Below are 17,368 nucleotides of genomic sequence, written 5' to 3' on the forward strand. Positions count from 1 at the left end.
TAATTCTTTTCTTGCATTTATTCCTATTGAAATGTCACTAGAAATATTTATATTTTTGGTAACACTTTATAATAACTACACACTATGAAGCATTAGTTAAGTATGAGTAAACACTTAATTCAACATTTATAAAGCATTGTTCCTACATTAAAACTCATTGGAAAACAATTCATAACAACAGTTATACATGTTTTATTCTTGATTAATACGCTCGTCTATAATGTGTTTGGTGATTGTGTTTTCATGCTTTATAAATGATGGATTCCCCATTTGTAAATTAAGTATTATATATATTACAAACCAATTATTAAGGAGTTGTAGATGATTAATAACATCCTTTATAAAGTGTTAGTAAATGATTAAGAACTTATTTAGATGTGCATTATTCATGCATTTATTTATATAATGATTTAGATATAGACTAATGGTGAGGGACTAAGTTAATATATGCTTTATAAATGCGCATTAATACTGCAATTCATAATTAATTCAGGTAGTTACTAGTCATTTATTAAGTCGTTTGTGTGACCTCATTTAAAGTTTGGACTATCTATGCCTTACAAAGCATTTATAAATGACATTGAAAGGCCATCAGTTCCTCAAAACCCACAAAAGTCTGTTATCTTCTCAACAGAAAAGACAAAAAGACAAAACACAAAGTGATCTGGAACATATCAATATTTATTACAAGATGCAAACAATGTACTCGTAGATGCAAACAAAACAAACAGATACAGAGTATGTAGCTAGCATTCCTGCTAGCAAGTCACTAACTAGAGGTCCTGAGACGGCGCACACCACGGCGTTACCTCCGTTGTAAATAGAGTGATCCAGGAGACAGTTGGCTAACTAGCGGTTATATGATAGCGACAATGTTAGATGACCATTTATCTGTTCATATGAGTTGAACGAATGTAAATGTTTGTTTTGTTTTTCTACATGAATGAATGGCTAAGAGGTTTGTATTTTTTTATGCTCACTTTGACCTATTCAACAAAAAGTAGGTCAACAAAAAGTTGGCTGTCAACATTCCTGGTTTTGTACTTAGAACATGCGCCAACCATTGTATATATATGTATATATATATATACATATATGTATATATATATACATATATGTATATATATATACATATATACATATATATGTATATATGTATATATATATGTATATATACGTATATACTTACATATATACGTATATATATACGTATATATATGTATGTATACAAATATATATATATACATGTATATATGTATATGTATATGTATATATATATATTTATATATATATACACACATATACATATACATATATATACATATACATATATGTATATATATATATATGTATATATATGTATATGTATATGTATATGTATATATATATATACATACAATGGTTGGCACATGTTCTAAGTACAAAACCAGGAATGTTGACAACCAACTTTTTGTTGACCTACTTTTTGTTGAGTAGGTCAAAGTGAGCATATACAGTGCTGTGAAAAAGTATTTGCCCCCTTCCTGGTTTCTTATTTTTTTGCATATTTGTCACACTTAAATGTTTCAGATCATCAAACAAATTTTAATATTAGACAAAGATAACCCGAGTAAATACAAAATGCTGTTTTTAAATGATGACTTCATTTATTAAGGAAGAAAAGCTATCCAAACCGACTTGGCCCTATGTGAAAAAGTAATTGCCCCCTAAACCTGATAACTGGTTTTGTCACCCTTGGCGGCAACAATTGCAATCCAGCGTTTGCGATAACTGGCAATGAGTCTTTCACATCGCTGTGGAAGAATTTTGGCCCACTCTTCTTTGCAGAATTGTTTTAATTCAGCCACATTGGATGGTTTTCGATCAGAAACGGCTTGTTGAAGGTCATGCCACAGCATCCCAATCAGATTTAAGTTCAGACTTTGACTAGGCCACTCCAAAACCTTCATTTTGTTTTTTTTGAGCCATTCAGAGGTGGACTTGCTGGTGTGTTTCGGATCATTGTCCTGCTGCATAACCAAAGTGCGCTTGAGTTTGAGGTCACGAACTAATGGCTCGACATTCTCTTTCAGGATGTTCTGGTAGAGAGCAGAATTCATGGTTCCATCAATTATGGCAAGTCGTTCAGGACCTGAAGCTGCAAAGCAGCCCCAGACCATCACACTACCACCACCATGTGTGACTGTTGGTATGATGTTGTTTTTATGAAATGCTGTGTTAGTTTTACGCCAGATGTAACGGGACGCACACCTTCCAAAAAGTTCAACTTTTGTCTCGTCAGTCCACAGAATATTTGCCCAAAAGTCTCGGGGATCATCAAGATGTTTTTTGGCAAATGTGAGATGAGCCTTTGTGTTCTTTTTGGTCAGCAGTGGCTTTTGCCTTAGAACTGTCCCATGGATGCTATTTGTGCCCAGTCTCTTTCTTATTGTTGAATCATGAACACTGACCTTAACTGAGGCGAGTGAGGCCTGCAGTTCTTTAGATGTTGTTCTGGGGTCTTTCCAGACTGATTCATGTCAGTTACTTTGTTTCTCATCTGTTCTTGAATTTCTTTACATCGCGGCATGATGTGTTGCTTTTTGAGATCTTTTAGCCAACTTCACTTTGTCAGACAGGTTCTATTTAAGTGATTTCTTGATTCAACAGGTCTGGCAGTAATCAGGCCTGGGTGTGGATAGTGAAATTAAACTCAGCTTTCCAAAAAATCACAGTTCATTCATGATTTATCAAGGGGGGGCAATTACTTTTTCACATAGGGCCAAGTAGGTTTGGATAGCTTTTCTCCCTTAATAAAAGAAATCATCATTTGAAAACTGCATTTTGTATTTACTTGGGTTATCTTTGTCTAATATTAAAATTTGTTTGATGATCTGAAACATTTAAGTGTGACAAATATGCAAAATAATAAGAAACCAGGAAGGGGGCAAATACTTTTTCACAGCACTGTATATATATATATATATATATATATATATATATATATATATATATATATATATATATATATATATATATATATACACACATATAACACACATATATTTGTATGTGCTTTTACAAACACAAAAGCGCATACACACAGTACCAGGGCAGCAGGTCCAAGGCAACAGGCCTCTAAGACCGTCACACCAAGAAAAAGCAACCAAACACCCTCAGTGACTACAGACAAGTGGTTTTGACTTCACATGTCATGAAGTAACTGGAGAGGCAGGTCCTGAAGCACCTCCATTCATTAGTCGAGCCATCACTGGACCCTCTGCTGTTTGCATACCAGCCCTGTCTTGCCATTAATTTTCATAAAATTGCCAATATTTGAAATCTACATAGATGAATTATCAACTCAAAAGCTCTATAAAAAGGAATTCAGTGATGAAATAGCTTACGAAAATAGCAAAAACCTACTATTGTTGGCCTGCCTCCCGCTACTTGATTGCATGGTGAAATGAATGCTGGGATACTTTTGCTGTCAAATTCACACAAGTAACCAACCAATGCATCCTCTGTAAAATGGGCATGTCACAAACACTTCAGAGAATTTTAACTGTTTTTGGCAGAAAGCGAACTTGAGTATCAGGACATTACTTTGGTTGCAAAAGATGACGTTTAAAAACGACAAAAGAACACCAGTACAGAAAAGAATGCAGATAGGTGCTGCCTTCAAAACCTTTTCTTTTTACTTTTAGTACATACTGCAGCTTACAAACTGTACAAAGTATGTACAGTTGCGCAGTATGCATTCAATTGGGACATCTTACTTCCTGATAATATTGCACCTCTTTCTCAAATATCTATTGAGCAGAGGATTGTAGTTCAAAATAACTAGATAAGCATCTTGGTTTGCAGACTGCATTCAGTTGAAAAATGCCAAAAACTATCACAACGTCCTACGTACTGCATTTGACATACTAATTATTGGGACATACTGAATATTTTTCTGGCATACTAAATATTGTGGTAGTATGGGTACATTTGAATTGCAATGTCTGTCATCAAAAGCAACATATTATATGTTTGTGTTTATGAAGACTGACATCTTAGACTACTGTCTAATTTATATATATATATATATATATATATATATATATATATATATATATAAAATAATCAAATAATCAACAAAAGCTAATAAGATAATACAAAATAATAATTAATAATAATTGGTAGATGCAGCCCTATTGATCAATATTCTGAATATGTAGCAAAGAATATAAAATGTATATAATTATACATTTATAAATGAGCCAATGTTACACCTTACTGCTATTCCTTTAGCCTGCTGTCCTGATAAACTATTTGATATTTCCTGCAGGTATACAAAGATAAGTTGGTGTATAATAGAGACACAGTAAACCTATTGACACTTTTATGGTATCTTAATAGCTGTACAAATTACAGTATAAATTACTGCAGCTATTACTAACTTAAACATGAAAATACTGAGCAACATTATTTATTTTTCAACCAATTTATGAAGTTAAACCATTTCACGGCGAGATCAGAGCTCAACTGTGACACTTCAGCTCCACCTGGCTGTGTTGGCGTCAACTGCTGCTGCGACCAGGAAATTGATATTTTGTTACACTTTGGTTCCTCTTTAAAATGTCTACAATATCAACAAAAGATGGTTGGTGTTAAGATGTCACGTTTGAGCAATGAACACAAAGTAGCTAGCACATTAGCCTACACCTGAAATTTAGACATATCAAATGAGTGATGTTAGTTATATCCAGCAAACATACATTTGTAGGCTAATTCAGTGATTTATTCATTTTAATCATGAATTGGAAATACCATCCGGTTCTTTTAATTTCATCTGACAGATGCTAAGGTTACCTTGATTTGGTGTGTCAGCTAATCAAAAATGTGTAGTAGGCCACCAGCCACAGCTTGAGGCTTGCCAGATCCTCGGGTCTGATATCCCCCACACTCTCTCCTTCACTCTTTATCAAAATAGCCCACTTTTGCACAAAACACTCAAAGCTTGGCATAACGCTATTTTACTTAATGATAAAATGATAAGATGTTTAAAATATAGGTTGCAAATATTTTGTCTCACAATTGACAAAGGGACCTTATTGCCTGTACCCAAATCTACACCACTGTTTGGAAGAGTCTTTCTCTATTTAAAGGGTATTGATCAAAGGACTGATCTTTTAAACGTAATGTTTTTAAGTAGAATTATTGATTAAAATTAATTAAAAGTGGATATTTTTCAATGGTGTCCTAAATCATTTATTCAATTCAATGAAATTTAAATGTAACTGAGGTGTTACCTGTGAAATCATCGGGCAGGACAACAGAAGTGAACAGGTGATGTAAACTCAATTTTAAAAATCCACAGCAGAATGCAACACTTTTTCTATTTCCAGTGTTTGACTCTGCTCTTACTGCTCTCTCTAACAAACTAAGTATTTCCACGTTACTGATAGATCTTACCTCAGATGTCAGAATGTAAGAAAAAAAACACAGTGATTTAACACAAATTATATTCAACAATAGGCCAGAGTATTATTTAAAAAATAGGTCTACATCTTATTAGCAGATTGAACTCCCAACACAACATACCTAATAAATCAGGTATAACTTGTCTTGCGACTTTCAAAGGTACTGTAAGGGCCTGCATTAAATTTGCTGCATCATTGCTGTGGTTATATTTCTGTCTATCAGGCGCATAATTATTGTTTTCAGTCTGAATTATGAAAACCTACAATAACTTGACTTTATTTGACAGAGGAGCAAACCTACATTATAAAACAGTTTTTACTGTTTTTTAAATTCATATTGTGCGGTTTCGGAAATACAAGATAGAGTTCTGCCATAACTCAACATGTAAGTCATAGGATTGTCAACACTGTTTGATTTGATCAGGAGGAAGTGCAATTCAAAAACAACACAGCGATAGATGTAGCCAAAGACGTCACTGAAACTAAAAGGAATGCATCTTGATAATAATTTTTTTTTAAATAATAGCAGGACAGATGGTCACTGCCTATTCATTAAATACAGGATAATGTAAGCTCAATGCAAAGAAAAATAGAAAATTGAATAGAAAAATATTATTTATATGGTTCTAGACACTTGATATATAAGAATAAACATAAACCAGACAAACCTGGACTTTAAACTAACATCAATGTTCAGCTTTAACCTCCACTGCCAGTGTTGAATTCTATTCAAATGGATTTGCATTAAAAAACAAATCAACAGGTGAACGAGTGTCACAGTCTACAAAAGCAGTAGCTCTCCCATCACGTGTGAGGCCACGTTGCTAGAAGAGCTAAGTACCCTTTATGCTCACTTTGACCTCGTCAACAAAAAGTCGTCTGTCAACATTTCTGGTTTTGTACTTAGAACATGTGCCAACCAGCTAACTGATGTATTGACACATCATTGTCACAGGAGAGCGTTCCCAAATGACTATTACCTGTGTCACTTAACCTCAAAGTGCTTTGAGAAACCGGCTCTACTGCATATCAAAAACAATATCCTTGCCAGCCTGATTCCACAGTAGTTTGTCCTCAACTCTTCCAAGTAATCTGAAACATTTACACAAATCCTCCCACAATAGACTCCTGGTCTATAGGGGAGAATTATCCCAACATCTTTGATTGTTAACTCAATGGCCTGTGAATAACAAATTCATTTAACATTTACGGCATGTCAAGCTCAATATTGCCAGACATCTTAGGCTAAGCTTCTCTTTTAACTGGCTCGGCTCCACTCTTAAAACACTGGCACAAAATGTGTTGTCATGGCAACATATATCTGTCAACTTAAAATGATGGTGCACGCCCCAACCTGTTGCCTCAGGTCCGCCGGTGCAAACACTCTGAAGACCATCAAGACCAAGCGCCGGACCTGGGGTGACAGGGCCTTCTCAGCTGCTGCACCCCCCCTCTGGAACGCCCTCCCCATCCACATCCGTGAGGCTCCCTCCATATCATCATTCAAACAAGCCCTCAAAACCGACTTCTTCAAACTTGCCTTCACCTGCCAACCCCTGCACCCTACCCTCCACTACATGACTCATTCCGCACAGCTTCTTCAGTTGCCTTTTTTTACCATAATGTTTTGTTTTGTTTTGCTTGTTCTGTTTGTCTCTGCCCTATGTAAAGCGTCTTTGGGTACTTAGAAAAGCGCTATATAAAATTAAAGTATTATTATTATTATTATTATTATTATTATTATTATTTAGGCAGATACATTGATCTCTAGTGATTGGTTAGGGAAATTGAACCCGCCAACCTACAAGGATATCGATTAGTGTGGAGTGGAGGCAATGTCAGACTGAAGATGGAAACAGAGTGCAACGAGTTGACAATTCTGTTTGATATCAGGCGAGGAAGATCGAGCAACATTGTATCGTTTTATGATGCCTCTCAAGATAATTAATAGTTGACAAAATACACTTTGTAGACTTAGTCGGAGCCAAGCAGTAGCCTCTGGTGCAGAGAAATGAAGCCAACAAGGAAGAGCCAAAAACTGCACTTCCTCGAATGACCATTTGAGGCTGGCTCCAAAAAAGGGAATCAATCTCCATAGACCGCAAAATTAATTTTACAGCAGAAATAAACACAGCATGGTACAAAATAATGTTTGGTTTTCTATGACTAATTTCCCTGTTCATGACAATTGTACAGGATGTTAATTTTGATTAACTCTCCTGTTTTAATTATATTAAAGCTTGAAGTTAGACATGGCGTGGTTGCTTTGAGTGACAGGTGGGTACAGTCTCAGGTAGCTCGCCACCAGCGGTCACCAGGGCCAAACACGACGATCCCCCTCTTTCCCCATTCTTTACCTAGCCAATAGCCATAGCCTCCCACTTTGGGCTATTAAAAAAAACGATGGGCGACATCACAAAGACTTTATTAATGTTCAGAATGTTAAATACAGCTCCTTTAAAAATAAAAAAACACACAGAAATTACTATGAAGAAAGAACACACACACACACACACACACACACACACACACACAATGTTACTATTTTCTATTCTGTATTTATGTAGGGGGTCCTCATGGTTTATGCTTACCTAATTTAAAATGTGTGTCCTCCTATGTCTAAGATATTTCTTTCTTAACTAAATGTAAGGTAAAGTGATTCCAGTATTTTTTAAGTGTTTTATATTGATGTCACAAATTGACATTTCAGAAGAATATTAGAAAAACGACGGTCAAAATATAAATAAGAGTAATTGGTTGAAATAAACCTCTTCTATTAATTAGTGGATTGTGTGTTCAGGAGGGAGTTTAATCCTTTTTTGAGGAGTTTCAGTCAGCACCATCAGACTTGGAGCAAACACTGTAAGCTAGCTAGTTAGTGCTGCCTACAGCTAGTAAGCTCACTGACTCATAATGGGCAAGTTTCAATTATAGCAAATATAATCAACTGTAGTTTGCTTGTTTTTACCAAAAAACTATGCTGAAATAGTTAATTTCTATTAATATTTAAGGTGGAAAAAGTACAAGTACATATTTATAATTCGTTAAAAATAGTGATTTAAGACTGGAACATAAAAAAATCTTCCTGGAAGAATATGAGGAAATAAAGATGAGATTCTTTTCTTATGTGTCAATATATATACAGTGTATATATATATATATATATATATATATATATATATATATATATATATATATTATTGCTTTGTACTTTAACTGTATTGTATCATGTATTCACATATTTACTTTGATAATTTCAAAAAATACAATAATCATTAAGTATGTTTTAATGTGCTTTTTGTCCCTTGTATTTCTTCCTGCTCCATTACCGTGTCACTAGTATCTATATTCATATTTTTGTTCTACCGTTCTACCGTCCTCTTTCAACATTGTCATAGATGGAATGCACCAGCAATTCATAGGACAAAAGAAGGGAGTGTACCATGATACTGAGCCAAGACGCTGACAGATTGACAGCTGCAATTCAGAATAAGCTTTGTTTTGTTTTCATGGCAAGGTTTAATAAAAGACATCTATGAGTTACGTCATTAGCCTTTATTCCGTTTCAATATAAAGGCCATAATAGATGTGGACTGTCACACTGTCGCACTGAAATGGTTTGCAATATAGCCATTGTGAACTAGACTGAATTATAAGACTCTGAAATTGTTTAAAACATTGAAAGCAGAAAGAAAGGGGGAATTTATAACTTTTCATCTTATATCTCATCCTTTTGGGTAAGTACATTCTTAATCTGTTCATAATACTGTCCGGACATTGGACCATACAAACTAAAAGAGTGTTTGTTGCTAGAGTGGATCGTGCTTTCAGGAGGCAATTTAATCTTTTTTTGTGTCACTTACTTTTGTCAGCACCATGAGACCTTGAGCACACACTGCACTTGTGGTATTAGGAGGATAGAGATATATATAGATAGATAGATAGATAGATAGATAGATAGATAGATAGATAGACAGATAGATAGATAGATAGATAGATAGATAGATAGATAGATAGATAGATAGATAGATAGATAGATAGATATAGCCTCCTAATACCACAAGTGCAGTGTGTGCTCAAGGTCTCATAGTGTGTATATATATATATATACACACACATATATATATATATATATATATATATACACATATATATATATATATATATATATATATATATACACATATGTATACATATATATACACACACTTATATGTATATATATATATACATATACACACACACATATATATATATATATACACATATATACATATATATACACATATATATATATATATATATATATATATATATATATATATATACACACACATACATACACACACACACACACATATATACATACATACATACATATACACAAATATACACATATATATATATATACACACACACACACACACACATTCATAATTCATTTTCATGCTTCATATTTCCTACTGGAGCATAATGATGTCACCAAGTGGCACTTTTAGTATCTAAAGTAAATATTAGAGAATACAAATGAGATGCTTTTCGTTTTATGTGTCCTAATAATATCATTGTTTTGTACTTTGATTGTACTATCATCCATTTATATATTTACTCAGATAACATATACATACTTATATACAATATTTATTCAACATGTTTGTGCAAAAACATTTTCTTGCATTTCTTCCCGCTCCACATCACTAGAAATGTATATTCAAGTATTTGTCCTAACGTAAATTCACACTGATGGAACTCCTTTCAACGTTCAGGTGGAATGTTCCCTAACAAAAGAATGGAGGATGACATTATACTGAAATTATTTATCCTGAAATTAGGTTTTTTACCTTGCTGTGGTGCAAGATCTACGATTTTTATTATTAGTTTTTATTCTGTTCCAAAATAAAGACCTTAATAAGATGGTTGCTACTGATACGTTATATAGGAAGCTCATAATCACTTTTGTTTCAATCTGAATTTTCACATATTAAAAGTTACAACTTGTGATATTTTTAAACTAACAACATTTTTGGAATACTTTGTGATATCCTGCTTCAACGGTTTGTCTTTGGCTGATATCTTAGTTTTTTCCCCCAATTAAAAGTGATATTTCAAAGATGTTTCCTCCATCTCTATTATCATGGTTGGTGTAACCTTTCTTTTGGCAGCGTGGTAAAAATGCACTGTTTTAGGTACAAACACATGAGCATCCTGCACTGTAAATCCAAAGAGTACTACTAACTCATAAGACTTATTGGTAGAGCTGATGAAAAATAAGTATAAATCTTTATCAAAAATGTGATACAGTATTGGTTCGTGTAGCAATCTCTTTTAGTACTTCTCAACAATGGAATCAGAGGTCAAGGTCAGATAAGAGCACGCCTGCTCTAATAGAGCATCAGTGCTTTGCTCTCAGACATTTCAGCCTGGTTGATGCGTGTAAACAGTAGCACAGATTGTTGCACCTGCCTCTTCATGTACTCTGCTGATTGAGGTACTGCAAATAGACATGTATATTCCATTAGCTCTAACCTGGATAAGATCTTTTGACGAATAGACACAGGAAATTGAAGATAAAATATGAGAAGCAATTTGTCGGTGACGTGTGAAGAAACATGTGGAATTTTTCAGGCAGGGTTCAGTTTTAGCAATAAATTCAGAAAAATCTGACATGGTTTCTTTTTGCCTTTGAATTGCTTTGACTTTTGGAGAAAGAAATTAGGTCTTGTGAAGGGAACTTGGCCATTTGCCCGTAAAAATTGATTGCCACTATGCTGAGTGACTTCAATTTGTAAAATTTTTGCTAATGTAGTTAAATATCATCTGTTAAAATATAAACACAAGGGGAAGGATATATACAGAGGCATTTGTGTTGCTGCTGATGTTGCTTTATCTATTTAAAAAAATTAAATGAAAAGTAATAATTGTAATCAGTAATATTGTAATTAATCTAACTGTAGCGCAAATCCTTTTGACATGCTGTGTCTCTGAGAATGTCTCTCTATTATTTGATTTTACAGATTCAGAGGAAAACGATATGGATATCGGACGGATAGCAGCGATTTTCATGATTCTGATAAGTAAGTAATTCTACGTTAAATCCATTGCATTTAAAGGTTAATGATCAATTACAGTTCTCATCAAATATTCCTTATAAAAATCAATGTATTAGAACCTGAAGATCATGATAAGTTCAGGTAGGCAAAAAGTAACCTGTGTTTTGATATTCATTTTTGATTTTGCCACGGCGCCTACAACAGCCACACCTACGACTGCACAAAATACGACTGCAGCTCCGACACCAGCCGCACCTACAACAGCTGCAGCAACAACAACAACAGCTGCACCTACAACAGCCGCACCAACAACAGTTGCACCTACAACTGCAGCACTTACAACTGCCGCACCTACAACTGCCGCACCTACAACTGCCGCACTTACAACTGCCACACCTACATCAGCCGCACCTACAACAGCCGCACCTACAACAGCCCCACTTACAACAGCCGCACATACAACAGCCGCACTTACAACAGCCGCACCTACAACAGCCGCACCTACAACAGTTGCACTTACAACTGCCGCACCTACAACTGCAGCACTTACAACTGCCGCTCATACAACTGCCACACCTACAACAGCCGCACCTACAACAGTTGCACATACAACTGCCGCACCTACAACTGCAGCACTTACAACTGCCACTCCTACAACAGCAGCACCTACAACAGCAGCACCTACAACAGCCGCACCTACAACAGTTGCACCTACAACAGCCGCACCTACAACAGTTTCACCTACAACTGCAGCACTTACAAATGCAGCACCTACAACAGCCGCACCTACAACAGCCCCACTTACAACAGCCGCACCTACAACAGCCGCACTTACAACAGCCGCACCTACAACAGCCGCACCTACAACAGTTGCACTTACAACTGCCGCACCTACAACTGCAGCACTTACAACTGCCGCTCATACAACTGCCACACCTACAACAGCCGCACCTACAACAGTTGCACATACAACTGCCGCACCTACAACTGCAGCACTTACAACTGCCACTCCTACAACAGCAGCACCTACAACAGCAGCACCTACAACAGCCGCACCTACAACAGTTGCACCTACAACAGCCGCACCTACAACAGTTTCACCTACAACTGCAGCACTTACAAATGCAGCACCTACAACAGCCGCACCTACAACAGCTGCACCTACAACAGTTGCACCTACAATAGCCACACTTACAACTGCCGCATCTACAACAGCCCCACTTACAACTGCCGCACCTACAACAGCCACACCTTCAACAGTTGCACCTACAACTGCAGCACTCACAACTGCCGTTCCTACAACAGCCGCACCTACAACAGGCGCACCTACAACAGCAGCACCTACAACGGCCGCACCTACAACAGCCGCACCTTCAACTGCAGTGCCTACAACTGCAGCACTTGCAACTGCAGCACCTACAACTGCAGCACCTGCAACTGCAGCACCTACAACAGCCGCTCCAACAACAGCCGCACCTACAACAGCCGCACCTACAACAGTTGCAACTACAACAGCCGCACCTACAACAGTTGCACCTACAACAGCCCCACCTACAACTGCAGCACATACAACTGCCGTACCTACAACAGCCACGCCGACAACAGTTGCAACTACAACAGCCCCATCTACAACTGCAGCACATACAACTGCCGCACCTACAACTGCCACACCTACAACAGCCACACCTACATCTGCAGCACCTACAACTGCAGCATATACAACAGCTGCACCAACAGCCGCACCTACAACAGCCGCACCTACAACAGCCTCACCTACAACAGCAACACCTACAGCGGCAACACCTACAACAGCCGCACCAACAACAACCGCACCTACAACTGCAGTACCTACAACAGCCGCACCTACAACCGCAGCACCTACAACTGTAGCACCTACAACAGCCGCACCTACAACAGTTGCACCTACATCAGCCGCACCAACAACAGTTGCACCTACAACAGCCCCACCTACAACTGCAGCACCTACAACAGCCCCACCTACAACAGCTGCACCTACAACTGCAGCACATACAACTGCAGCACCTACAACAGCCGCACCAACAACAGCCTCACCTACAACAGCTGCACCTACATCAGCAGCACCTACAACTGCAGCACATACAACAGCCGCACCTACAACAGCCGCACCTACAACAGCCGCACGTACAACAGCCCCACCTACAACAGCCCCACCTACAACAGCCCCACTTACAACTGCCGCACCTACAACAGCCACATCTACAACAGCCGCACCTACATCTGCAGCACCTACAACTGCAGCACCTACAACAGCTGCACCAACAGCCGCACCTACAACAGCCGCACTTACAACAGCCCCACCTACAACAGCAACACCTACAACTGCAACACCTACAACAGCCGCACCAACAACAACCGCACCTACAACTGCAGCACCTACAACAGCCGCACCTACAACTGCAGCACCTACAACTGCAGCACCTACAACAGCCGCACCTACAACTGCAGCACCTACAACTGTAGCACCTACAACAGCCGCACCTACAACAGTTGCACCTACATCAGCCGCACCTACAACAGTTGCACCTACAACAGCCCCACCTACAACTGCAGCACCTACAACAACCCCACCTACAACTGCAGCACCTACATCTGCAGCACCTACAACTGCAGCACATACAACAGCCGCACCAACAGCCGCACCTACAACAGCCCCACCTACAACTGCAGCACCTACAACTGCAGCACCTACAACAGCCGCTCCAACAACAGCCGCACCTACAACAGCCGCACCTACAACAGTTGCAACTAAAACAGCCGCACCTACAACAGTTGCACCTACAACAGCCCCACCTACAACTGCAGCACATACAACTGCCACACCTACAACAGCTGCACCGACAACAGTTGCAACTACAACAGCCCCACCTACAACTGCAGCACATACAACAGCCGCACCTACAACTGCCGCACCTACAACAGCCCCACCTACAACAGCCCCACTTACAACAGCCGCACCTACAACAGCCCCACCTACAACAGCAACACCTACAACTGCAGCACCTACAACAGCCGCACCTACAACTGCAGCACCTACAACTGTAGCACCTACAACAGCCACACCTACAACAGTTGCACCTACATCAGCCGCACCTACAACAGTTGCACCTACAACAGCCACACCTACAACTGCAGCACCTACAACAGCCCCACCTACAACAGCTGCACCTACAACTGCAGCAGATACAACAGCCGCACCAACAACAGCCGCACCAACAACAGCCTCACCTACAACAGTTGCACCTACAACAGCCCCACCTACAACTGCAGCACATACAACTGCCGCACCTACAACAGCCGCGCCGACAACAGTTGCAACTACAACAGCCCCACCTACAACTGCAGCACATACAACTGCCGCACCTACAACTGCCGCACCTACAACAGCCGCACCTACAACAGCCCCACTTACAACAGCCACACCTACAACAGCCACACCTACATCTGCAGCACCTACAACTGCAGAACATACAACAGCTGCACCAACAGCCGCACCTACAACAGCCGCACCTACAACAGCCCCACCTACAACAGCAACACCTACAACTGCAACACCTACAACAGCCGCACCAACAACAACCGCACCTACAACTGCAGCACCTACAACAGCCGCACCTACAACTGTAGCACCTACAACAGCCGCACCTACAACAGTTGCACCTACATCAGCCGCACCTACAACAGTTGCACCTACAACAGCCCCACCTACAACAGTTGCACCTACATCAGCCGCACCTACAACAGTTGCACCTACAACAGCCCCACCTACAACAGCCGCACCAACAACAACCGCACCTACAACTGCAGCACCTACAACAGCCCCACCTACAACTGCAGCACCTACAACAGCCCCACCTACAACAGCTGCACCTACAACTGCAGCACCTACAACTGCAGCACCTACAACAGCCGCACCAACAGCCGCACCAACAACAGCCTCACCTACAACAGCCACACCTACATCTGCAGCACCTACAACTCCAGCACATACAACAGCTGCACCAACAGCCGCACCTACAACAGCCGCACCTACAACAGCCCCACCTACAACAGCAACACCTACAACTGCAACACCTACAACAGCCGCACCAACAACAACCGCACCTACAACTGCAGCACCTACAACAGCCGCACCTACAACCGCAGCACCTACAACTGTAGCACCTACAACAGCCGCACCTACAACAGTTGCACCAACATCAGCCGCACCTACAACAGCCCCACCTACAACTGCAGCACCTACAACAGCCCCACCTACAACAGCTGCACCTACAACTGAAGCACATACAAATGCAGCACCTACAACAGCCGCACCAACAACAGCTGCACCAACAACAGCCTCACCTACAACAGCTGCACATACAACTGAAGCACATACAAATGCAGCACCTACAACAGCCGCACCAACAACAGCTGCACCTACAACAGCCGCACCTACAACAGCCCCACCTACAACTGCAGCACCTACAACAGCCCCACCTACAACAGCTGCACCTACAACTGAAGCACATACAAATGCAGCACCTACAACAGCCTCACCTACAACAGCTGCACCTACATCTGCAGCACCTACAACTGCAGCACATACAACAGCCGCACCAACAGCCGCACCTACAACAGCCGCACCTACAACAGCCCCACCTACAACAACCCCACTTACAACTGCCGCACCTACAACAGCCACACCTACAACAGCTGCACCTACATCTGCAGCACCTACAACTACAGCACATATAACAGCTGCACCAACAGCCGCACCTACAACAGCCGCACCTACAACAGACCCACCTACAACAGCAACACCTACAACTGCAACACCTACAACAGCCGCACCAACAACAACCGCACCTACAACTGCAGCACCTACAACAGCCGCACCTACAACTGCAGCACCTACAACTGTAGCACCTACAACAGTTGCACCTACATCAGCCGCACCTACAACAGTTGCACCTACAACAGCCCCACCTACAACAGCTGCACCTACATCTGCAGCACCTACAACTGCAGCACATACAACAGCCGCACCAACAGCCGCACCTACAACAGCCGCACCTACAACAGCCCCACCTACAACAGCCCCACTTACAACTGCCGCACCTACAACAGCCACACCTACAACAGCCGCACCTACATCTGCAGCACCTACAACTGCAGCACATACAACAGCTGCACCAACAGCCGCACCTACAACAGCCGCACCTACAACAGCCACACCTACAACAGCAACACCTACAACTGCAACACCTACAACAGCCGCACCAACAACAACCGCACCTACAACTGCCGCACCTACAACAGTTGCAGCTACATCAGCCGCACCTACAACAGTTGCACCTACAACAGCCCCACCTACAACTGCAGCACCTACAACAACCCCACCTACAACTGCAGCACCTACAACTGCAACACCTACAACAGCCTCACCTACAACAGCCGCACCTACATCTGCAGCACCTACAACTGCAGCACATACAACAGCCGCACCAACAGCCCCACCTACAACTGCAGCACCTACAACTACAGCACCTACAACAGCCGCACCTACAACAGCCACACCTACAACAGTTGCAACTACAACAGCCGCACCTACAACAGTTGCACCTACAACAGCCCCACCTACAACTGCAGCACATACAACTGCCGCACCTACAACAGCTGCACCGACAACAGTTGCAACTACAACAGCCCCACCTACAACTGCAGCACATACAACAGCCGCACCTACAACTGCCGCACCTACAACAGCCCCACCTACAACAGCCCCACTTACAACTGCCGCACCTACAACAGCCCCACCTACAACAGCAACACCTACAACTGCAACACCTA

This window comes from Cebidichthys violaceus, unplaced genomic scaffold, assembly GCF_023349555.1.
Source record: "Cebidichthys violaceus isolate CVI_PGR_0920_01 unplaced genomic scaffold, fCebVio1.0.p SCAF_19, whole genome shotgun sequence".
Taxonomy (NCBI): Eukaryota; Metazoa; Chordata; class Actinopteri; order Perciformes; family Stichaeidae; genus Cebidichthys; species Cebidichthys violaceus.